General features: G+C 39.4%; 1 pseudogene; it reads right to left on the bottom strand.

The window, feature by feature from the left end:
• Positions 1-714: 714 nt before the first annotated feature.
• Positions 715-25,197, bottom strand: LOC141720100 (beta-amyrin 6-beta-monooxygenase-like; annotated as a pseudogene).
• Between the last annotated feature and the right edge of the window lie 518 nt (positions 25,198-25,715).

The following is a 25,715-nucleotide window of genomic DNA, read 5'->3' as shown; positions in this document are numbered from 1 at the left end:
AGGAATTTTTAAAAAAAAATATGTAACTTAAGTATTTTTGAAAAAACCCTTTTTTATCTTTTGAAAAAACCCCCTTTTTATCTTTTAGTCTTACAAAATTGTATATATTTTATCCATATTTTATTGACAGAAAAATGATTGTTTTTGCTATCTATGTCGGTGAATCTTTCCTTTTCTGAATATATTTATTAAAAAAATTCTGTATTTACAACTATTAAATATATATCAAATTTACTTTACAAAAGTTTAGCCACTTTTATTTGGACACTATATTCTGACAGAGACTTCTCTGTTGCAGCCAACTAATAGCAACAAGGTAGCTTGATTGTTAAACTGTAGATGCTAGGAAACATGGCATACATACTTCATAAGACTCCAGATCGATAACGTTATTGCGTGAGCCGTAGGGTTTACCCAGTGCGCACCGAAGGGTAGCGGCTGCGGTTACCTACGATAAAAAAAAAAAAAACTAAGTGATGTCTTAATAACATAAAGACATCCTCTTTGCGCGTGTTGATGTTAATGAAATTTTTAATATCAGTGGTATGGGTGACCAATGTAATGTTTTATGTGTGATGTCTATTAATATCTTTCTTGTAGTGAGATCAGCTTAATAGCACTGTTTACTATTATTATTATTATAACATCTGTAGAACAGAATTGATCTGAATGATCATACACATTCATACACTGTAAGTGTAGGCTCCTTACTCCTTAGCGTGCATCAACATTGTTATGGCGAGTAATGCGAATTGGTAGACCTTCCACTGGTATCAGGAAAGAGCGAAACACTATCTTCTCTTGGGGATTGACCATCTCCAATTTGAATCTGGTGACAATGTTATATATTGATGTACCAATAATGTTACTATTATTATTAGACTATAATTTTAGGAGATGGTCTTCTTTATTTAATGAGTCAACCCCTTAAAATGAGGTTGTTCCGTCTTATTTATACTAAATCCATAAATGGGCTTTTTAATACAAAGTGGGTTTTCTTGGGTTTTACATTAATAGTTAACAATTGTTCTAAATGTAACTCCTTTTGGGCCTTCTCCTTTTGGTCCAACATTTGTCCCCCCCTGCAATATCTTTAGATTTGCTATTTCTGATTTATGCCTGGGAAAAAGAAAAGAAACAAGAAGAAAAATAAAATAAAATAAAATCAGAAACTCTTAAGTTTGATCGTTTTTTTTGCGCGAGGATGCGTTTAGCACGTGTATAACTTGTGTGTTTTATTTGTTGTTTTTTTTTCTTTTTTTTTTTACTTTCTTTCACTCTTTCATTCTTTCTTTCTCTTTTTTTTATTGGGGGAGGCCAAAAAAATCATTCAGTTTCTCTCTGGATTTCTTAAAGATTCAACCGCTGCTCTGCCATTTCATCTCCCGACTGTAAGTTTCTTTTCTTCACTGACTTTCTCTTTTCCCTTTCTTTTGTTTCCTTAACTTGATTTCTGGTATCGAGTCTAGTTCGGTTCTGTTTGTCGTGTGGGTTTCATCTTTTTTTTTTCTTTGTTCTTCCTTCATTTTCTTCTTTTATTGTTTTCATTTTGGTGTCATGGATAGTTCTTCAGCCTCTGTTGAGACTGTATCTGACCGTAATCCTGAGAAGAGGCCTCTCGATGAGGGGGATCAAGAATCTTTGCTTAATCTTGACCACCTAGAGGTTCCCGAAAATATAGCGAATTGCAATTCTTTTGATTTTATGAATGAGGGTGAATTGTTTAGAGACGATTGTGCCCCTCGGGATCCCGCTCCCTTGAGTCCCCGGACTATAGCGTTTAGGAAGCGAAAGTTAGCGGATAATTTATCGATGGGTAGGCGTGAATTTGGGGATAAACCAAGTTTAGATTATATTAGTTTTTATGTGAATAAGCTCGTGCCTTCGAGTAAATTAGAGAACTGGGTCGATTTTGATAATGGGTATAGGTATCGGGTTCCGGGTTCTAATGATCGGGTCTGGATGATACCAGAGTATGGCATGCATGGAATTCCCTTGTTGTTGTTTGAATTTGGACTTCGACTTCCGATGCACCCTTTCCAGTTGGCCCTTTTCGAAGCGAAAGGGTGTGGAGTTGCGCAACTGACTCCAAACTCTGTTGCTCAAGTAAATGGTTTTATTGCGTTGTGTCACGAAAAGGGTTGGGTTCCTACGAATCCGTTATTATTTTCTATTTATGGGGTCCGGTACCACGAAGGTCAAGTTTATTTTGATTCGCGGCATAAGCGAATGAAGATAGTTAGTGTTCGTTCATCGAACTCAGGGTATCATGCTAAGTGGTTGTATTTTGGGGGTCCTGACTTGGAGTTTGTGCAGTCTTGTCGTCCTGTTAGTCAAGAGGCCCTTGATGCCTTGAATAGATTAGACAAGTATGATTCTGAATTTTTGGATGATTTTCATGGGTCGATGTCTTTGTATTCCCATTTGCAGCTGAAGGACAGTGCATTTTTGGAGAGTCATTCCCGTAAGGATATGTTCCCTTTATGTCTAACTTTTTGCTCTTGTTCTGTTGTCTGTTTCTTTTTATCTCTCTTTTCTTTTTAAACTAAGAATTATCTTTTCTGCAGTTGCTGGAAGTTCTTTGAAGAACGTTCTTGACAGCGGAGTTCGAGGGAAAAAATGGACAAGGCTATGATGTTCTTAATTCAGAAGGCAAGTGGGTCAGCTGGCGAGGGACCGAGGGTTGGGGATTCTAAAGTTGGTGGGTCTGTTTCCATTGAGCTGCTGGATGACAATGGTGATCGGGTGGTCGAGGATCGTGAAGAAGTTGTTGCGGATGCTCCAGAGCTGATGCCAAGAAAGAGGCAGCGTTCGGATGTCGATGGTGCGAGGGTCGTGCCTGAGCGTGCTCCCTTAAATAAAACACTGACAATCATCGGAGGGAAGGGGCTTTTGAAGACGTCTTCGGATGTCAATGCATCGAAAGAAGTCGTACGCGTTGAGGTTCAACCTAATGAGAGATGGACCGGGGGCTCGACAGTGCCATTGCAGGTTTTCAGGGCCTTCCAGCTTCCTCAAGATATGGTGTCTTATTCTGACAAGAAGTGCAGTAATTTGGTGGAAAGATGTATGGGTCGTGCTGGTCGGGTATGCATCTCTGATCCCCCATATTATTTCTTATTTGGTTTTGTAGTTACGTTTTAACGTATGTATTTTGTTTTGTTTTTAGTTCCTTTCGGATTTCACTTACATTTTGAGTGAATTTAAGAATGATTGTGACGGCGTGGCGATATCTAAGCTTAGCGCTGATCTTGGTTCGATGACTCGAGAGAAAAAGAAGTTCGAGGATTTGTATATGGCGTCCGACCGCCGGGCAAGCGAGTTGACGTTGGCTAATACTCGGCTAAGTACACGGGTTAAAGAGTTGGAAGCGGAGCGTGATGATTCTAACAGGAAGGTAGCTGAATTGGAGGAAGCTTTATGTAAAGTTAGTTTGTCGAGTGATGATGAGAAGAGGATGCGGGAGAAGGCTGAGAAGGATCTTGCGGACCTAGCTGCTTCCAACCAAACCCTGATCGAGGATAATTGTCAGATGAAGTTGGAGTTGGAGAAGAGCGTTGAAGATATCGCAAGGGCGTTGGGCGAAGGTTATGATCGTTGTTTGACCAGATTGTCGAGTGCCGGGGTTGATATAGCTGGTCACTCTTTCGACGATTATATTCGTGATTTTGCTCAAGCCAGGAAGACTACCCAGGATCCTCCTCCTCACGACGATGTTTGAAGGCGGGGAATGCCCCGTTGTGATGTAATGATAATGCTCTTAGACTTTTTATAATTGCTGGATTTTAGACTTTTGATATTCCTGTTGGTATTTTTGGTAATGGTATTTACTTAGAGACAAAATTTTACAGTTTTGCGAGATTATTCTCAAATCAAAGCTGCACTCCCGGATTATGTTGAATCATGTGATAAAATTTGAGTGTCTAAACACTCTAAAGTTGAATGGGAAGAGCAGAAATTGAGCCCTAGCTTGGGTGACAATCTATTCCTTTAATTTTTGGCATTAGAATTCCCTTTAATCTGAACATTGAAGATGTAGTATGTACCCTGCTACTAGTAAGTATTGTATTGTTAGTTTTCCTGGCTTCCGTTTAGAAAATGGTTAAGTTTAGGATATCAACTAGGTGTGTTCTCAGTGAAATGACCGAAAACTTGATATGTTTATGTTATTTTTTTTTTAAAAGAGTTTCAACTCGTGCTTTGTGTGGGTGTATTTTTCTTATTTGAGGGGCCTTTAAGTATGGTTGAGAATTCAAAAGACAATTATTATCATAAATTAAGTGTCCCTCGATGGGGATCTCATAACGACCCTCATTGCATCGAGGGTTAATTTTTGTAGGGCAGTTATAGCCTTAGAGTTTCAAGTATTACACATAGGAGCCTGTTACTGATAAAATTTCTTGAGGTGGATGCCGTTCCAGGCGTTCTTGATAGACTGAACGTCGAGGTGCGAGAGCTCATAAGTTCCCGTGCTAACGACTTTCGAAACTCTGTACGGGCCTTCCCACGTTGGCTTGAGCTTTCCAGTGACAGTGGGCTGGGATGTCGCGGAGTCCCAGAGGACGAGGTCTCCTATTTTGAAGTGTTTGCTCCTGACCTTCTTGTTAAAATAATTTGCAGTTTTCTCTTGTTGTGCGATCATGCGTAGACGAGATTCCTCTCTTGCTTCTTCTAGCAAGTCATTGTGAAACCGCATACCCTCGAGTGCGAGGGAGGGATTGAAAACTTCGACCCTTGGGGAAATTAGGCTTATTTCAACTGGTAAGACCGCGTCGACGTCATACGCTAGGCGGAAAGGGGTCTCACCTGTTGAGCTTCGAGGGGTCGTCCTGTATGACCACAACACATTTGGCAGTTCGTCGACCCAGCAGCGGGGAATCTCTTCAATTCTTTTCTTTAACCCTTGTAGGATGGTTCTATTCGTTATCTCTGCCAGTCCATTGGCTTGTGGATATGCCACTGATGTCTTGATATGTTGGATTTTTAACTCTTCTAAAGTTTTCTCAAATTGAGCCCCCACAAACTGCGTGCCATTATCTGAAACTAGGATTCACGGAACTCCAAAGCGAAATACCATATATTCCATAAAAAATTCAATCATTTCCTTCTCTCTAATCTTTGAAAGTGGTTTTGCTTTGACCCATTTCGTAGCATAATCCACCGTTACCACTATATATTGGCACTGGTTCTTAGATTTTGGAAAGGGTCCTACGATATCGATGCCCCACTGGAAGAAAGGGCATGGTGCGAGGACAGAATTGAGCTTTGTCGTGGGTCAGTGATCCACGTTTCCATGTAGCTGACATGCTTGGCATTTTCTGACACATTCCTCGCAGTCTTTCCGAATTGTGGGCCAATATAAACCTTGCCTGATTATTTTGAGAGCCAAGTTCTTTCCTCCGAGATGGTCACCACAGATTCCTGTATGTACCTCGACCATCGCTAGATGGGCTTCTTCTAATGTCAGACATCGAAGTAGTGGTTCAGATAGGGCGCGTCGGTACAGCGATGAACCAATTACACAGTAATTTCTTGCCTTGAACATAAGTGAGCGAGCTTCGCGTTTCTCGCTCGGGAGTTTGTTGTCGATAATGTACTCGAGAAATGGTTTTTTCCAGTCAGAGTTATTCTGGATTTGGTTGATAGAAAGCTCGTCAATGGCGGGAGTAGCTAGGACATCGACATACACTGGATTGGGATTGATTGGAAGACTCGAGGAGGCTAACTTGGCCAAATAGTCGGCCCATTGGTTCTCTTCTCTGTCGACATTGGAAAGTTTCCATGAGGAGAATTTCTTGAGTAGTTCTTATGTTTTTGCCAGGTATTGAGCCATTTTTTCGTTATGTGCCTTGAATTCCCCGCTTATTTGTTAGGAGACTAACTGAGAATCTCCGAATATGTCAATAATTTCAGCTTCAAGATCCATAGCCATTCTTAATCCTGTGATGAGTGCCTCGTATTCGACGACATTGTTTGTTGCTGGAAATTCAAACTTTAGAGCTTGCTGGACTTTGAATCCCCCCCGGACTTATTAAAATAATTCCTGCTCATGCAGAGTCAGCCGTCGAGGACCCGTCGATGAATAGCAACCATGGTCTTAAATGATTTTCGTCGAAACTCTGGGCTTTGGCATGAAACTGACACTCAACAACGAAGTCTGAAAGAACCTGGGCTTTTATCGCAGTTCGAGGCTTATACTCGATGTAGAACTGACTTAACTCGATTGTCCATGCGGCAAGTCTACCCGTCATGTCGGGTTTGTGCAGGATCCTCTTTAGGGGTTGATTTGTAAGCACATGAATCTCCCTTCCCTGGAAATAATGTCTAAGCTTTCGGCTTGCAACAACTAAGGCATAGACCAATTTTTCTACTTGCGGGTATCTGACTTCGGTATCTCGAAGAGAGTGGCTAATGTAGTATACCGGGATTTCTTTTCCTTCATTGACTTGAACCAGTATGGCCGCGACCGTTTCATCGGATGCAGAGAGGTATACCTTCAGAGGCTCATTTGGTAAAGGCCGAGTGAGGATGGGTGGATTTGTAAAGAATACTTTTAGCTCGGAGAAATTCTTCTCGCACTTCTCGTTCCACTCAAAGTGTGATGATTTGGAAGCTGTCTTTATTGTTGAGAAAAATGGGAGGCATCTTTTTGAAGATTGGGGGATAAACCTTCGAAGTGCGGTGATGCAACCGGTTAGATTTTGTAAATATTTTACTGATTTTGGATTTTCCATTTCCAAGATTGCTCTTGTTTGGGATGGATCTGCCTCGATACCTCTTTGTGTAACCAAAAAAACAAGGAATTTTCCGGCAGTAAGACCGAATGAGCATTTAGCTGGGTTTAACCGCATGTTATTTTTTCTTGCGTTTTCAAACATTTCGCGAAGGTCTATCACATGGTCGGAGGAAATCTTCGACTTTGTGATCATGTCGTCGACATATATCAGCATGTTTCTCCCAATTTGTGTGCCGAATATTTTATCCATCATTTGTTGAAAAGTAGCTCCGGCGTTGATTAAACTGAAAGGCATCACTCGGTATCCGAAGACTCCCCGGTGTGTGATGAATGTGGTCTGATGCCAGTCATGTGAGTCCATTTTAATCTGATTGTACCCCGAAAAGGCATCCATGAAAGAGAGAAGTTCGTTTCCCGCGGTTGCATCAATAAGTTGATCGATGTTCGGGAGTGGATAAAAGTCTTTAGGGCATGCCTTATTGACATCTGAGTAATCGATGCACATTCTCCACTTTCCATTACTTTTCTTGACCAGGACCACATTCGAGATCCATGTGGGGAATTGTACTGGCTCGATGAAACCGGCCTCGAGTAATCTATTGATCTCTTGGTCGATGGCTGCCCTTTTCTCGGCAGAGAATGTACGATGTTTTTGCCTCACCGGCTTGATGTTTTTACTGATGTGCAAAGAGTGTCGAGCGACGGCCTCGGGAATTCCAGGCATATCTTTTGGATCCCAGGTGAAAATATCAAAAAATTCACGGATAAGGCACGTGATATCTTTCTTTAATTGATCTGGGAGATTCTTGCCGATACTTGTAGTTTTTTCAGGATTTCCTTCGATCACCTCTATTTCTTCAGTTTCTTCGACGGGAGAGCAAGAGTTGCTAGTGGGTGGTTCAACAAGGTCCCTGGGGTCGATGTCAAGCACTTGATTAACATCTAACTCTTCGTCAGTCTTTTTTCTTGGAGACACGGTGGTTAAGTAGCATTTTCTTGCCCTTACTTGATCACCGATCATTTCTCCCACGCCAAAATCTGTGGGAAATTTCATTTTTAAGTGGGAGATAGATGTTATAGCTCGGAGTGCAGTAATCGTTGTTCACCCCAATATGGCGTTGAAACTTGAGGAAGCACTAATCACGTGGAATTTGACCATTTTCCAAACCTGACAGGGCGGGGAACCAAAAAGCACCGGCATGTCGATGGTTCCTACCACATGAACCTCATTGCCTGTAAACCCGTATAACGGGGTTCGGGAGTTCTCGAGTCTTCGATCCCCTATGTCCATCCGGGAAAAAGCTTGATGATATAACACGTCGACGGAGCTACCATTATCGACCAATATTTTCTTAACCGTGTTGTTTCCCACACGCGTTGTGATGACAAGAGCATCCTGATGGCCTTCGATGAGACCGGGACGGTAATCATCATCGGAGAAAGAGATGACTGGGGAGGGATTCGCTCGAGGGCGTTTAGTTACCGAGGGATTGACATTAAAAACTTCTCAAGCATAAAGCTTGCGAGAATTGTGGGAGAGGCCCCTGGCAGCTATACAGCCAAAAATAACGCCGATTACACGATCGTCCTCGCCTCGATGGTGACGACTGGGTTCATCATCGTGTTGCACATAGTGGACTAGTTGTCCTCGACGAATTTTTCCTTCGATGAGATTGCTAAGTTGAAAACATTTCTCTGTTGTATGGCCAGTATGCTCATGATATTCACAATATCTGGAGCTTGGGGGTCTTCCTGGTTTCATGGGTCTTGGAGGACGATAATCCGGTTCTGTTTTTAACACCGCCAAAATTGTCGTTTTTTCGGTGTCGAGTTTAGTGAACTCTTTTTCAGATCGATTGTGGGGCTTCCAATCTCTTTCTCTTCTATCCCTCGGAGGGAGGTCCGATGTGCGTGGTGGGGGCGACTACGGCATTCTCGGCGCCTTTCCCTCGCGGGGGATCGTGGACTGTAGCTTCGGCGTCGTTCATATTTTGACGACCTCCGTGGAGATTGTATACAGCTTACTGCTTCTTGAAGCATCATGCGATGTTCTATAATCTGGAATGCGGCCTGTAGGGTTTTTGGCCTTTTTTCAAAGATTTCTTCTAAAAGCAGGCCATGCCTGGATTTATCGATACCTACTGTCAGGAAATTGACAACCATCTGTTCTATTAAGTCTGGAATTTCTGCTATCTCTTCCCTGAACCGGGTTAAGAAATTCCTGAGACTTTCACCGGAGCGCTGGTGCATTGTCATCAAGGATGCTGTAACTTTGATTCCTTTGTAGTTGCTGGAAAATCGGGCTTGAAACTTGCTTTTCAGAGTTGTCCACGAGTCGATTGACCGGGGTGTCAAGTTACTGTACCATCGGAGAGCCGTGCCTTGAAGGCAAGTGGAGAAAAACTGACACCTAGCGATCTCCGAGTGACCGAAGAAAGCCATGCGACCATCAAATATGTTTAGAAATGCTAACGGGTCCGAGGATCCGTCGAAATGATTGAGAGCATGAGTTTTCAACGTCCTGTCGATGCGTGCTTTTTCAAGAACCAATGACAAGGGGCTTTCAGATACAGTCTCAAATCCAGACTGGTTTCTCATTATGGTACGCATCTGAGCGATTTCTTGCATCTTGGCAAATTCTTCGTGAGAGATAGATTATGTGGACATAGTTCGCTGGGAAGCGTCGGCAGACGATATTGTACGCTGTCGACGTCCTCGAGATTGTGAGTATGTCGATTCAGCTGACAGCTCATACTCGTAATCGGCGTCTTCATCATCGACGTAGTGATCATTGCCTTGCTCTTGATTTTTAATCGAAGCTTGCTGAAGTTCACGACGGAGATGATGGATTTCACGTTGTCGTTCAAGTTTGGCCTGTAGTATCTGTGTCTCCCGCTCCAGGAGTTCCAGCTCCTCATCAGAGTATGGAAAATCCTCCGGATCCTCATTGTTTTCAGCCTTCGACCTCTCAATCTTCTCAAGGTGAAGTCGCATGTTGCTTGACAACACCTTTTTCCTTTTGGATGTCTGGATCCTTTGTCTTTGATCAGATTTGAACTTCCTCTTCCTGTCTCGCTGATCAGCCTGTGATAACTTCGGCGCCTGATCATGAAAACCTTCTTCAGGGGGAGGGAACAAACACTTCGGCTTCAGAGTCGACTGTTTGGGCGGCTCTTGTGCCTCGTGACCCTTTGGATTGGAGATAGCCTCTACTAGTGGTTCTTTTACCTGAGTTGGTCCAGCTGTTGCCGGATCAATCTCTTCAACGATCATCTTTGGTTGGATCTTACAAAGTAAAGCCCCTCCTTCTAGCGCCAAATGATGTACCAATAATATTACTATTATTATTAGACTATAATTTTAGGAGATGATCTTCTTTACTTAATGAGCCAACCCCTTAAAATGAGGTTGTTCTGTCTTATTTATACTAAATCCCCAAATGGGCTTTTTAATATAAAGTGGGCCTTCTTGGGCTTTACATTAATAGGTAACAACTGTTCTAAATGTAACTCCTTTGGGCCTTCTCCTTTTGATCCAACATATATAAACACCAGAACTTCAAGTCGAGCATACTCTTTTCCGCAACACATTCTGCGTCCTCCGCCAAAAGGTACAAAAGTGTATGGCGCAGGTCCTTTTCCTTCAAATCTTGTTGGATCAAATTTTTCTGGATCCGGAAAGCATTCTGGATCCTTGTGTGTTGTGTGTGATGACCAAGACGCCTACAAAAAAATCAAGTAAAAACTTACTAGTACATCATGTAACACCCCAATCATCGAGTATATTTAGGACTTCAGTTCAGTTTATAAGGCAAAGACGTTTCACAGATTGGATCAAATTTTTCTGGATCCGGAAAGCATTCCGGATCTTTGTGTGTTGTGTGTGATGACCAAGACGCCTACAAAAAAATCAAGTACAACTTACTAGTACAACATGTAATACCCAGTCATCGAGTATATTTGGGAATTCAGTTCAGTTTATAAGGCAAAGACGTTTCATAAATGATTGATATATGAAGTAAATTGCATAAACTGCAGGTACCTTGTATCCCTTTGGAATGGTGAAGCCGGAAAATGAAACATCGTTGACAACCTCTCTAAAGCCGGAAAATGAAGAATTCATGGTTGTGAGCCTAAGAGATTCACAAACAACATTCCACGAGTATCTCATCTTCTTAATATCTTCCCACTTTAACAACTCCCTCCTTTTAATTTTGCTATTTTTACTAATTCTGCAATATAGTTTATCATCAGTTGCTCTCTTAATCAACAATTGAACCTAAAGAGTGTAGATTGTATTAGAATAATATAAGATCCTGGAAAGGGTCATTCTCTAACACCTTAAGGTTTTAGAGTAACTGGTTCCTTGACAGATTGTCGGTACCTTTGTAGACCTCGTCATAAATCTGTGGAAGCTCTGCAAGATACTTGAGCACAAATGAAACAGCAGTGCTGGTGCTCTCATAGCTAGCGACAAGTAAGCCCACAATATTATTAGATATCTCCTTTTCGCTCATAAATTTTCCATTTTCATCTGCCAGAAGCAGCATACGAGACTGTTGTGAATATGTTGTGCACTTGATGATTACCTAAACAAAACATCTAAGTAGATTTTACTTAGTGAAATAATGTAGCATTTGACGGATAAGTATTATAGTCCCGACGGATAACTCAGTTTGAGTACCGACGGATGAGTAATTTATTATCCATCGAGTGAGTAGCTTATATGATGATAAGTTTGTAGCACAGTGTTGTATGCACCTTTGTATAGAATCTGTAGTAGCATACAAGTCATGTTGACTTTAACTATATATGCAGAATAAGTTGATTAACTGTACATAAGCAATGTCTTGTAATTCTGTATAAGTGAAATGAAGTAAAGTGCCAAAATAGCTATCAACGGATGCTTAACAAAGCTTCGACGGATGATCAAATGACTTTCAACGGATGTTCAAAATAGCAGTCGACGGATGATCAATTAAGTCATCGACGGATGATCTGAAAGTCGACGGATGATAATATCAAGATTCAAACATCAGTTGAAAAGTAAAAGCTGACACACAGCCGTCGAGATTGGATACAAACACTGTGGAAGCCTATTAACTGGGTCATAGAGGACGAAAAGCTGCAAAGATCAAGACTGTTAGATTTTTTATTTATTCAGTTCTTTTGACTTTGTAATCTTGGTAATATATATAAACCAAGAGAGTAGCAAATAGAAAATAACTAAGAAAACTAAGTGAGCTCAGAAACAAACACAGAGAAATCTTTGTAAGCACTATCTTTAGCATTTCCTGTGTTCTTAGTTGTTCTATCTTGTAAAAGCAGCTGTGAGCATTTCTGCACACAGAGTTCTCTCGATATATTAATATATATCTCTGGTGGAATTGTTTAAATCCACCAGAAAGTTTTTAAAGACTCTTGTTTTTAATTACTCTTGTTTTGATTCATTAAAAGTTTATATTCCGCATTGTGCTAATCAAAACAAATATATCTATAATCGAGTTGAACATTTTTATTTCAAGAAAAAGGTAAAGAATTCCATTCAACCCCCCTTCTGTAATTCTTGCTATATTGTTAAGGGACTAACAATTGGTATCAGAGCAAGCTCTTAATCTACAAAGAGTTTAAAGATCAAAACAATTCAGCAAGATGAACAAGAAAGATGTTGGAGTCAAGATTCATTTTCTGGATAAAGATAATTACCATCATTGGAAGGTAAAGATGCATCTTCATATACTTTCTCAAGATGAGGCCTATGTGGACTGCATAGAAAGAGGCCCTCATGTTCCAATGAGAGCTGCAACTGGAAATGAACCATCAGTTCCAAAGCCAAGGCATGAATGGTCTGATCCTGATCTTGAACAAGTCAGGAAAGATAAAAAGGCCATGAACATTCTGTTCAATGGTGTTGATGCAGATATGTTTGATAACATCATCAACTGCAAGACTGCCAAGGAAGTTTGGGACACAATACAGATAATATGTGATGGTACTGAGCAAGTAAGAGAAAATAAAATACAGCTCCTGATTCAGCAATATGAGCATTTTCACAATGAAGAAAGTGAGTCACTCACTGACATTTTTAGTAGATTCCAAAAGCTACTAAATGCTCTTAAATTGCATGGAAGAGTCTATCAGACTAAAGACTCCAATCTGAAATTTCTCAGATCTCTTCCAAAGGAATGGAAACCAATGACAGTCTCATTGAGAAACTCACAAGATTATAAGGAGTTTACTTTGGAGAGACTGTATGGCATTCTGAAGACCTATGAGCTTGAAATAGAGCAGGATGAAAGAATAGAGAGAGGAAAGAAGAAAGGAGGATCCATTGTACTAGTTGCTGAACTGGAAAAGGAGAAGGAAGTGAAGATGGAAGCTGTGGAATCAACTTCAAAGGCCTGTGAAAGCAAGGGTAAAGGGCTAGCTGCAGAAAGTGAAGATTCTTTGAGTCAAGATGACATGGAGGACATTGATGAGCACCTAGCATTCCTTTCAAGAAGATTTGCCAAGCTCAAGTTCAAGAAGAACTTTGGAGCTGTCAAGCCAAATAGAAACATGGTGGATAAGTCAAAATTCAAGTGTTTCAAATGTGGCTTGGCAGGGCATTTTGCAAATGAGTGTAGAAAGTCAGATTCTAGTAAGAAAAAATTTGAGTCTGTGGATTATAAGCAAAAATACTTTGATCTACTCAAACAGAAGGAAAGGGCTTTTATTACACAAGAGAATGACTGGGCAGCTGATGGTTTGGATGAAGATGAGGAGATCAACTATGTCAATCTAGCCCTTATGGCCAAGTCTGATGAAACAGAGACAAGTTCCTCAAGCAATCAGGTAATTACTACAAACCTTGCACATTTATCTAAAGCTGAGTGTAATGATGCAATAAATGACATGTCTACAGAATTGTATCATTTGCGTGTTACACTTAAGTCCCTCACTAAAGAAAATGCTAAAATCAAAGAAAACAACTTATTTTTGAGTGAGAGGAATAATGTGCTTGAGTCTCAGTTTGTTGAGTTTGAGAAACTAAAAATTGAGTGTAGAATTGCTAAGGAGGAATTAACTGAGTCCTTGAAAAAGGAAGAAATTTTAAAGAAGCAGCTCGATCGTGAACAGGAGGTGATTAAAGCATGGAAAACATCCAGAGATGTTCATGCTAAAATCACCAAGGTTCAAGGAATTGAGTCCTTTTGTGATGAAGCCTGGAAAAAGAATAAGAAGAAACTAGAACCTATTTTGGTAGATGGATTGCTGACAGATGTAGACTCGACGGATGATGAGGACTATCCGTCGGATAACAAAATGTGTTATCCGTCGAATGATAAAAATCCTCATCCGTCGGCTGTGAACAAACCCATTAGTAAAGCCAAATTAACCAAGCTAAATGAAAAGTATGGGTCTGTTTCCAAGAACTTTGTTTCAGGGGAGTCAAGTCAAGCCAAGAAAGGGAAGAAGGCTAATGTTGGTCACATGACTGTCAAACAGTTGAGTGACAGACTTGAGAAGATAGAGGTAAAAATAGAAACTAAAAGGAAAAACAATAGGAATGGTAAAGTAGGGATTAACAAACATAACAACTACACACCTGACAAATATGCTCCTAGAAAAATCTGTGTCAAATGTGGTAGTGTAAATCATTTGTCTGTTAATTGCAAATCTGCCATGCCTACTCCCATGTCTGTTCAGCCTCAATTCTCTAACATGAATGCCATGCCTCCTATGCCTGTTAATGCTATGCCTACACAGAACATGAATGCACAGTTTGCTAATATGCCATTTGCACCTAATCCATATTATGCTGCATACAATATGCCTCAAATGTCATTTAGCATGCCTTACTGGAATAACATGTTTGTACCAAGCATGCCATTTCCTGTTAGCCATAACATGCATAATAATTCTGTAGCATCTAGTGGTTTCAAAGGCCCAACCCAAATGACTAAGGAAGAATCTGAAATTCCTAAGTCAAATGAGTTAAAACCTAAGAAACAGAAGAAGAAAGCTAACAAGGCAGGACCCAAGGAAACTTGGGTACCAAAATCAACTTGATTTGATTTTAATGTGTGCAGGGAAACAGAAGGAATCTTTGGTAGTTGGATAGTAGTTGTTCAAGACACATGACTGGTGATTCTACCCTGCTCACAGAGTTTGAAGAGAGAGCTGGCCCAAGTATCACTTTTGGAGATGACAGCAAAGGTTATACTGTGGGATATGGCTTGATTTCAAAAGACAATGTCATCATTGAAGAGGTTGCCTTAGTGGATGGTCTCAAACACAATCTGTTGAGTATCAGCCAGCTTTGTGATAAAGGCAACTCAGTAACCTTCAACAAAGAAACCTGTGTTGTGATTAATAATCAAAACAACAAAGTGGTTCTCACTGGTGTGAGAAGAGGAAATGTGTATCTAGCTGACTTCAACTCAAATAAAGCAGAATCTGTAACTTGTCTTCTCAGTAAAGCAAGTCAAGATGAAAGTTGGCTATGGCACAAGAAGCTATCCCATTTGAACTTCAAGACCATGAATGAGCTGGTAAAGAAAGAGCTAGTTAGAGGCATTCCTCTGGTGGAGTTTACAAAGGATGGACTGTGTGATGCCTGCCAAAAAGGGAAGCAAATTAAAGCATCATTCAGGAAGAAACTTGATTCAGCAATTGAAGAACCTCTGCAACTGCTTCACATGGATTTGTTTGGACCAGTCAATGTATTGTCAATCTCAAAGAAAAGATTTTGCCTAGTAATTGTAGATGATTTCTCAAAGTTCTCTTGGACCTATTTCCTAAAGTCCAAAGATGAAGCTAGTGAAATCATCATCAATCACATAAGGCAAGTTAACAATCATCCTGATTTCAAAGTTAGAAGAATCAGGAGTGACAATGGAACTGAGTTCAAGAACTATGTCTTGAGAGCATTATGTGAGGAAAATGGGATCCTGCATGAGGTTTCAGCAGCAAGGACTCCACAACAGAATGGAGTAGTGGAAAGAAAGAATAGATCTCTTATTGAAGCTGCAAGGACAATGCTTGAAGAATCAAAATTACCAACATATTTATGGGCTGAAGCTGTCAACACTGCATGCTACACTCAGAACATCTCTCTGATTAATCAAGCAAAATGCAAGACACCTTATCAATTGTTCAAGAACAAGAAGCCAACTCTGAACTTTCTTCATGTCTTTGGCTGTAAATGCTATATTTTGAGAAATCAAACTGATCAAAATAGGAAGTTTGATGCTAAAGCAGATGAAGGAATTTTTGTTGGATATGCTGTTGGTAAAGCATATAGAGTCTACAATCTAAGAACCAACATTGTTGTTGAATCTATACATGTTGTGTTTGATGATAAAAATATTGAATGACTAAAAGATGGAGATTACCATGAGAGCCTCAAATTCGACAATGTTGAGATGGTCAGTGAAGAAAGTGATGATGAAAGTGATCAAGAAACAGTGTCTAAGGATAATGCGGACAAATTTACTACAAATGAAGCACAAAACTCAACATCCGTCGAGTTACATAATGCTTCATCCGTCGGAAGGCAATCTGTATTATCCGTCGGAAGACAACCTGCCTCATCCGTCGGTACTCAAAATTCACCATCCGTCAGGTTATCAAAAGGAGCAGGAAGTCAAGGCAGATCACCCATAGAAAGCACCCCAATTTCAAATCAAAGATCCACAAACTCAGGGGGAGTTTCTAGCAATCAAAACTCAATCACACATCAAGACAACATTGAGGTCTCTTCATCTAGGGCTAATCTACCTCAACCAAGAAAATGGACAAAAGATCACCCCTTTGAACTGATTATTGGTGATGTTTCTTCCAGAGTTCAAACCAGGAGAGCAACTCAAGAAGAATGTCTATACAGCAGCTTCCTGTCTAAGGAAGAACCAAAGAAGGTAGAAGAAGCCTTATTAGATCCTGATTGGATTTTAGCTATGCAGGAGGAGCTAAACCAATTTGAAAGGAATAAAGTATGGAAGATGGTACCCAAGCCTAAAGGAAAGAATCCAATAGACACCAAATGGGTATTCAGAAATAAGATGGATGAAAATGGCATAATAGTAAGGAACAAAATAAGATTGGTTGCTAAAGGCTATTGTCAGCAAGAAGGGATAGATTTTGATGAAACATTTGCTCCTGTTGCAAGACTTGAAGCCATCAGAATCTTCTTAGCCTATGCAGCCCATGCTAATTTCAAGGTCTATCAAATAGATGTCAAAAGTGTCTTTCTGAATGGAGATTTGGAGGAAGAAGTGTATGTAAGTCAACCTCCTGGCTTTGAAGATCCAAATTTCTCAGAGTATGTCTACTATCTATTGAAAGCACTTTATGGACTGAAGCAAGCACCTAGAGCCTGGTATGACACTTTATCAAAGTTCCTTTTGGAAAATTACTTCACAAGAGGTACTGTAGATAAAACTTTATTTTTCAGAAATGTGAATGGCTCTAGCATACTTGTTCAAATTTATGTAGATGATATTATTTTTGGCTCTACAGATGAAAAAGTTTGTAAAAAGTTTGTCAAACTGATGCAAAGCAAGTATGAAATGAGTATGATGGGAGAACTAACTTATTTTCTTGGTTTACAAGTTAAGCAAGTTAGTAATGGAATATTCATTAGTCAAACTAAATATATTTTTGATCTTTTAAAGAAGTTTGATCTAATGAATTGCACATCTGTAAAAACTCCCATGGCCACTGCAACTAAGCTTGAACTAAACACTACTGAAAAGTCTGTGGATATTTCAAGTTATAGAGGCATGGTTGGCTCACTTCTGTACTTAACAGCCAGTAGGCCAGATATAATGTTTGCTACATGTTTGTGTGCTAGATTTCAGGCTGATCATAGAGAGTCTCATTTGATAGCTATTAAAAGAATTTTCAGATATCTCAAAGGAACACCAAACCTTGGCATTTGGTATCCTAGAGATTCTGGTTTTGATCTAACTGGTTATTCAGATGCAGATTATGCAGGTTGCAGAATTGATAGAAAAAGCACAACAGGAACCTGTCAATTTCTAGGAGACAAGCTTGTGTCCTGGTTCAGTAAAAAGTAAAATTCAGTTTCTACTTCTACAGCTGAAGCTGAATATATTGCTGCTGGCAGTTGCTGTGCACAGATTTTATGGATGAAAAATCAATTGGACTATGGTTTGCAAGTTGAAAGGATTCCTATTTTCTGTGACAACACAAGTGCATTTGCCATCACTGAAAATCCAGTGCAACATTCGAGGACAAAGCATATAGACATCAAGTACCATTTCATAAGGGAACATATAATGAATGGTACTGTAGAGTTACATTTTGTTCCAAGTGAGAAGCAACTTGCAGATATTTTTACCAAGCCACTGGATGAATCCACCTTTTCTAGGTTGGTAAGTGAGTTAGGTATGCTTAATTACTCTTGAATTTATCTGAATTACTTTTGCAAGTTGAAAAGAAGCCAGAAATTTAGTTGATTTTTAGTCTTGGATGAAATTTTGGCTAAGTCAAAATTTGTCTCTCGACGGATGACCATTATCCATCGGGTTGAGTCATCCGTCGATATACAAATTGTAAATAAAAATCAATTACTTTTCTGGAATATTTTAAAGCTCGACGGATAACATTTTATCCTCATCCGTCGAAGTGTCTAAATCTTAACCGTTAATTCCCTGAACATTATCCATCGAGTATACTTACAGTTTATAAGCATTACACGACGGATAATGGGTGGAATTTTTAAAGTTTATTTTAAAACGGTAATTTTAGGCAGTTTCTATTGGGTAATTTACTTCTCTTTATTAGTTTTATCCGTTGAGTTTGAGCAAAGCATAAAAGCCTATTTCATTCTAATCATTTTCTTTTATCATTCTCAAATTCAACTGTCTTATTTCACTCTCTCTCAAGCAAAAATCCTCTTTCTCTTCAAGCTTTTCTTCCCTAACAATGGCACCCGTAGTAAAGATCATGTCACAGACTGGGTTCATCTATGAGAAGAACAACTTCACTGCCTTGGTCAATAAGGGGATTCAGCAATCTGAAGACTATCATAAGATGATGGACTTCGTGAAGAACTGCAAGTTAAGTTTTGCTATGCTGGAATCACCCACAATTTATTGTGAAGTTGTTGAGGAGATGTGGACAACAACAATCTACAACTCTACTGACAAAACCATCACTCTGACCATCAAAGATAATGTTTTCTGTATCAATAGTGATGTCATAAAAGCATGTTTCAAGATTCCTGATGACAATGTTACTGCACCACACACTGACACTGATATTGTCAATATGCTAAATTCCATTCATTATGCACTTCCTACTGCAAAACTAAGTGAAATTAGAAGACTAGGTCTTAGGAAGGAATGGAGTTACTTGTGTGATGTAGTAACTAAGGTCTTTTCTGGAAAAATCAGTAATTTTGATTCTGTGAACATTTCCATGCTTAACATGCTATACATGCTAGTTACAGACAAATATTACAACTTAAGTGATCTGGTTGTGTATGAGTTAGGTTATAAATTAGGTGACTTAGCCAAAAGAGGAAAGAATATTTACTATGCTAGATTTTTTATGCTTTTGGCTAACCATTTTTGTGAAGAGATTGTACTTGAGAACCCAACCAACAAATTAGCATGTTGGGTTCAAGAGAGAAGAATCATTGCAGATTTGAACAGAGCCAACCATCACAAGGATGTGCCAATGTTCTATTTTCCTGTAATGCTGGCACCTCAGGTAAGTGAGGTAAGTTCATCTACACTCTCAACTATTCCAATCCCTTCTATTTCTTTGACTTCAGGCATAGCTATGGCAACTGTGACAATGACCAAACAGTTGCCTACCAAAGCTGCCAAAACAACTACAATTCTTAAATCCAAATTAAAGAAAACCCCCTCTGGTATCTTTCAAAAGATACCAGTTGAAAATTCTACCAAAAACAAAGAGGGGAGTGTGAAGGAGGGTAAGATAGGTGAGGGAAGGGGTGAACATCAAAGAAACCCCAAGGATAAGGTTGGAGAGATAAGTGAATCCCAGCCTAGCCACACTGCAGTTTCCCAACAAACTGCAGTGCTTAAAAAGGACAAAAGCTCACTTCTAGCTGCATCCTCCCAAAAGGATGTGGCTATTGAACAAAGCTCTTATCCAAGAGCACAGGCCAAGAGGGTTAGGGACACAAGTCTACACCAAACTTACACTAGAAAGAAGAAATCCAAAACAACTGGGGATGCACAGGACACACACTTAGTGCAAACTGGTGCTAAAGACACAGTCCCTGCACCTTCTCAAATTCAGATTGATGTGGCTCCAATAAATATGGAGTCACAGCCAAAATCTCTCTTGATAGAAGCCACTGAAATACAATACTCACCAACCAACTCACTGGAAGTGGACATGATAAACACTTCAATTCCTGATTCCCCTTCTTTAACTCTGTTGGGGAAGCCAAAATCTAGTACAAGTGAGCATCATCTTTTAGATGATTTGTTGGCTCACTTGCCAATTCTTTCTGATTCTATTGTGACATCTGTGCCTCAAATAACTTCAATCAACACAGAGTCAACAATAGTTTCTCTTCCCACCTCATTCATTTCTACTCTCTCGATGGATATTGCTCATCCGTCGAGTAGTGATTGTATCCCGACGGATAAGCTTAACAGCAGTTATCCGTCGGATAGCTTTACCACTCACCCGACGGATATCATTTATCCGTCGAGTGTCTCTGCACAACTTCAAACTTCAATAATTTCAAGTGCAGAAGATTTGGTGGTAATACAATCACTCTTAGGACTGAGAAAGGAGAGTGTATTGAGTGAGAGGCTGGGTTGCTCCCAGGCAAAAGGAGAGGAAAATAGTGAATCTCAGCAATCCATTCATTCAGGATTGGCAAAAGTGAGTGAGAGGAGTCCCACCTTAGTAGGTGAAGGTGAGGGTGTGAGGGTGGGGAGCCAGGGTGAGACCCTGATGCAACAAAAGAGAGAACATGAGAGAAAAGCAGGTACTTGAGCAATAAGGATGGAGCCAGCCATTGCCAGTGAGTCAATGATTATGGATGATGCTGAAAAGGAAAGACAATTTCAGCAACATTACAAAGCTGTAATTGATAACATTTCCTTGGATGCTGACACTTTTACTCACCCTGTTTCAGCCTATCAATTGTTGGCTGCTCAGGGCAATGTGGAGGCAGAACAGACTTTACACTTAGTGCACACCACAGAATCTCTTCAAAGAGATAAAGTTGCTGTCAACAGGATGTCTCCTCAAGCTGGAGAGCCATCTGAAGAATTTGGAGTAAATTCTGATGATGATGACTCTAGTTCTTTGAATGGAAGCATGAACTTAGGGGGAGCTGAAGGCCAAAGTTCTGCTTTAAGTTTACCTGAATGGGCATGGGCAAAGGACTTTACACCAGGACAATTTGAGGTGTCTTTGGTAAGACAAGTAACAGCTATTCAGCAAGCCCTTCAGGAAGTTTCAGATGCTGGTACCAAGGCTGTTCTTAACGCTCATCTAGACTCCTTGCACTTAATGAAGATCCAACACTCCAGACAAATCTTCTCATGCAACTGGCTAAAGCACAAGGCCTAACTTCTTCACTTGATGATAATAAAAAGGGGGAGAGAGAATCAAGTAGGGGGAGAAAGGACCAACTAAGGGGGAGAACATTGTAGTTCAAATCAGCAAAGTAATTGTACCTTCAATTACTATCTCCAAGCCACCAGTTGCAGATGGTATAGATCTTATAAATGCAGCAGCAGCAAGTTTGAAAGATGCTGATAAAGAAAAGTTGACTCTGATCAACTGGAAAAAGATTGATGAGGAAATACAGATAAAGTTTCAATTAGTCAAGGAACCAGATCAGTCAGCAATCCATCACTCTCATGTCAAGCCAATCAATGTGAATGAGATGAGCATGAACTATCTGGAGAAAGGACAATCTTCCTGCATCAAGACTACAAAGGCTGAGATGATTTTTAAACCAAGGACAAACTATCCAAAGTCATCTTTGAAGAACCCTATGGATACTGTGTATGAGACACCCAAGCCTGATGAAAAGAAGCTTCTGTCAAGATCTATTCTTCTCTACAAAGATCCAGCTGATTCAGCCTCAAGAGAGAGAATTGCAAAGATATTCAGAAATGGGAAGGAAATTTGTGTTGTAGCTGGACATCCACAATTTGCTCAAGCAAAGGAAGAAGAAAAAGCCAGATTGAAGCAGGAAAAGAGGCAAGCTGCTCTAGATGCAAAGAAGTCTAAACAAAAGAAAGAACAGTTTGCTATCTTGACCAAGCTACAGGCTGTGAACTCTTCTCAACAAATTTCCTCTCAACCAACTCAAGCTACTGGATCAAAGAAGAATATTGAAGAACAGAAGAAATCTCCAAGAAAGAAAGAATTGGCTAAAAGAACAAAAAGAAAGTTGGATATTGTTAACAAGGAATTGGAAGATCAATTTTCAATGGAATCCACTAAAGCTGAAATTCAAGCATCAAAGCCCTCTGTGGTATTTGAAGACATAAGGGTGGTAGACCCCTACAGGAACATACATGGAGAGCCTATTGTGCCAAAGGATGAGCCAATAGAGTGGGATAAATTACCAATTCCTGACTTCAACTTGCCAATTCTCACCAAGCCAAGAAGGACAAAATCAAGGGCAGTCAAGAAAGTGAAGCTGTCACCTCTCAAATCCAAGGCAGTAGTCAAAGCTCAACCCAAGATCAACAAGGGAGACTACTTGTACTTGTGTGACATCAAGGAATTTTCAGACCTAAACCTTTATCTGGAGGAGCTGGATGAGGTAAGGGCAATTGATGCATACAGAAACCTACCTGAAAGATTGGTATTCAAGTACAAAGGAGGAAGGGAGATTCAGTGGCCTCTTCACAGGATACTTCAAGAAAGCCAAGCTGTGTTGATCAAAGTCTATTCATCCTTCAAGAAAAACTTTGGGTTTAATGTATCTGCAAGAAGATTAGTATTGAAGAAGATTGAAGAGCTAAGGAGTGTTAGAGCCAAAGATGCACTACCCAAAACACTTATCATCCCATACACAGGGAGAAGAGTGCATCTAAGGCCCTACTGGCTGATGGAATTCATGGATGACAAGGGTGTGAGAAGATTCTTCAGACTAGAAGACCAATTGAGTATCTCTAGCAATGAGACTCTTTTGGAAATGCAAGAAATGTTAGATCTCTCAGAATCTGATGAATTAGAATTCCACAGACAGCTCCAGAATCAAATTGAAGAAAACAACAGAAAGCTTGGAAGAAGATCCAGACCTTCAAGAAACTAGAAAAATCTGCTCAGGCTAGAGGAGCATCTTGAATTGACTGTGAGCAAAACCTTGTATACCTTGTTTAAATTGAAGCACTTTCAGTTTTATCTACTTATCCTTAAAGATATATGTTTATGATGTTTTGTTATCATCAAGTGTCTCTTAATTTATGGCTACAATTTCAGTAGACATAAATTGGGGGAGATTGTTGTGAATATGTTGTGCACTTGATGATTACCTAAATAAAACATCTAAGTAGATTTTACTTAGTGAAATAATGTAGCACTCGACGAATAAGTATTATAGTCCCGACGGATAACTCAGTTTGAGTACCGACGGATGAGTAATTTATTATCCATCGAGTGAGTAGCTTATATGATGATAAGTTTGTAGCACAGTGTTGTATGCACCTTTGTATAGAATCTGTAGTAGCATACAAGTCATGTTGACTTTAACTAGATATGCAGAATAGGTTGATTAACTGTACATAAGCAATGTCTTGTAATTCTGTATAAGTGAAATGAAGTAAAGTGCCAAAATAGCTATCAACGGATGCTTAACAAAGCTTCGACGGATGATCAAATGACTTTCAACGGATGTTCAAAATAGCAGTCGACGGATGATCAATTAAGTCATCGACGGATGATCTGAAAGTCGACGGATGATAATATCAAGATTCAAACATCAGTTGAAAAGTAAAAGCTGACACACAGCCGTCGAGATTGGATACAAACACTGTGGAAGCCTATTAACTGGGTCATAGAGGACGAAAAGCTGCAAAGATCAAGACTGTTAGAATTTTTATTTATTCAGTTCTTTTGACTTTGTAATCTTGGTAATATATATAAACCAAGAGAGTAGCAAATAGAAAATAACTAAGAAAACTAAGTGAGCTTAGAAACAAACACAGAGAAATCTTTGTAAGCACTATCTTTAGCATTTCCTGTGTTCTTAGTTGTTCTATCTTGTAAAAGCAGCTGTGAGCATTTCTGCACACAGAGTTCTCTCGATATATTAATATATATCTCTGGTGGAATTGTTTAAATCCACCAGAAAGTTTTTAAAGACTCTTGTTTTTAATTACTCTTGTTTTGATTCATTAAAAGTTTATATTCCGCATTGTGCTAATCAAAACAAATATATCTATAATCGAGTTGAACATTTTTATTTCAAGAAAAAGGTAAAGAATTTCATTCAACCCCCTTCTGTAATTCTTGCTATATTGTTAAGGGACTAACAGAGAAAAAATATCAATACAAGACGACGATTTTCCTTTTTCTCCATTATTTCCTTTCTCCGCCTGGTAACGGTCTTCTCAAGCTCCTCCCGCACCAATTTCCCAGCCTTAACACCTCTACGATAAGCAGTGCCAGGCAGATCAATCGAAACAGAGAACATTCCAGAAATAACAAGTGCAAACTGCTTGAATATCCTCGCGATTTGCTCAACATCAATTTCATCGACAAATAATCTACAAGCCAAACTAAATGTGTGCTTCTTCGACAATGTATGTACCTTTACAACTTCATTACCATCCCAATCCAACTCGACATGTTCTTGTGCCATGGCATCCATCACAGGAACATAAATTTTTAAACCCTCAGGCTTTAGAATATCGCGTACAATACGATGTATCAGTGATGATTCACTCACAAGAATGTGCGAAAATTCAGAGTCAAACAAGATCTTCAGCACAGTATCCGGCCACCCAGATTTGATTAGTTTTGTATATACAAACTTATTCCCCTGTGCTCCACAAAACACGACCATTTTTTGTCGAAAAATGCTCGTTTGAAAGACATTCGTGGAGTAATTCCTCCTTTTTTTCAGTTATAAATTGTTGAGTACCTGATGACCTCTGTTCTAAAAATCATCGATTTTACCGATTAATCACCCGATAATATGCTTTGACGATTCAATTTTAAAATCCGATTAATCACTGCATCTTTTTCTTAAATTAATATATTTAGTTTAATAAATTAATTATTTTCATATTTTATTAAATATATCCAATTAATACTCCGATTAACCATAGATTATCCAATTAATCACTGAAACGATACTCTACCGAATAATGCCGATTTCCGATTTTTAGAACAATACACGTACTTAAAGCTTTTTCCAACCACTGGCCATCCAGCTGATCCTGGTGGAACAGTAATGTTTGAATGCACATTCTTTGGTTTTAGCCGTACCAAAAACATTGATACAGGAAGAATCAACAGTAACACGAATATGCATGGAAATAAGCTCATACTACCTCCGTCCCACCGGCTTCTCTACGTTTACTGTTTAGACGTAATTTAGAGAATTTAATGGGACAGATGGAGTAACGGGTAAGGCCATAACGATTTTGTCTCAGAGCGTTCTAAAATCTGAAACCAGCCTTATGTAGGGTGTGTTTGTGTTAGTGTACACCTTTTAAGTCAACTTTTCTTACTTGTAACTTGACTTGTGTAATAAATTTATAAGTAGGAAGACTGATCTATAAGAAGCAGAAAATCCTAATCTATTTAGTTGACTTATTTTGATTTTTGAAATTAGATTTCATTAAAATGTTTAATCACTTTTAAATGTAATTTATAATATTTTGTTTTTACACAATTAATTTATATTTCTTATAAGTTTTAAATTAGTATTAAATTTATTCAAACACTTAAATAAGTTATATGTACAAATCATGTGCGATTTCTGTACGATTATTTATACCATGACATAAAAA

The sequence above is a fragment of the Apium graveolens genome, chromosome 4 (assembly GCF_009905375.1).
Source record: "Apium graveolens cultivar Ventura chromosome 4, ASM990537v1, whole genome shotgun sequence".
NCBI lineage: Eukaryota > Viridiplantae > Streptophyta > Magnoliopsida > Apiales > Apiaceae > Apium > Apium graveolens.
The sequence above is the reverse complement of the archived record's forward strand: the minus strand, read 5'-3'. Positions and strand labels throughout refer to the sequence as shown.